We start from the raw sequence: 804 nt of genomic DNA on the forward strand, positions 1-804 counted from the left end.
GTATATATATATATATGTGTGTGTGTGTGTGTATATATATATATGTGCGTATATATATATGTGTATATATACACACACACACACACACACATTTTAGTAGAGGTGAGGTTTCACCATGTTGGCCAGGCTGGTCTCGAACTCCCAACTTCAGGTGATCCACCCGCCTCGGCCTCCCAAAGTGCTGGAATTATAGACGTGAGCCACCGTGCCCGTCTGTGGTATCTATATCTACATGTGGCATCTCTGAATATCCCCTTCTGCAACCCCTCACACTAAACCTGAATTTCTCTCCAGCCTAGGCGTGGGACGGGGCCAGATACACTTGGTCTGGGTGGATGAGGAGAGGAAAGAAACAGGGGTCAGCCCTTTAGCAAGTAAAACTTTTATTAAATAAATTTTTAGTTTTTTTGTTTGTTTTTTTCAGACCAAAGAGAGGCGTTTTGGACATTAAGACGCTTTGCTGCTTCTCACCTGAAACACACAACAGGGACAGCCACCTCTCCAGCCACAGGAAAATCTTCTTCGACACAGAACTCAAAGCAAGTCAACCCAAAGTCCCAAGTTCTTTGCTTTCTTTTCTCTGTGTGTGTGTGTGTGTGTGTGTGTGTTGGTTTCTCCCAGAAGTCAGTTTGCAAGTTGAAACTTCATGAAATTACTCGTAGCAGAAATAAAGTACGTCGTACAAATCACGGTCTTCGAGGTGGAGTATAAAAATGGTATTTACAGCCAGTAAACATGGACCAGGACGCACACAGGTGCACACCAGCACGCACTCCCAAGCGGGCCCTCGGGGGCTCGGCGGGC

This window comes from Sapajus apella, unplaced genomic scaffold (assembly GCF_009761245.1).
Source record: "Sapajus apella isolate SASKATOON/1434 unplaced genomic scaffold, GSC_monkey_1.0 scaffold77, whole genome shotgun sequence".
NCBI lineage: Eukaryota > Metazoa > Chordata > Mammalia > Primates > Cebidae > Sapajus > Sapajus apella.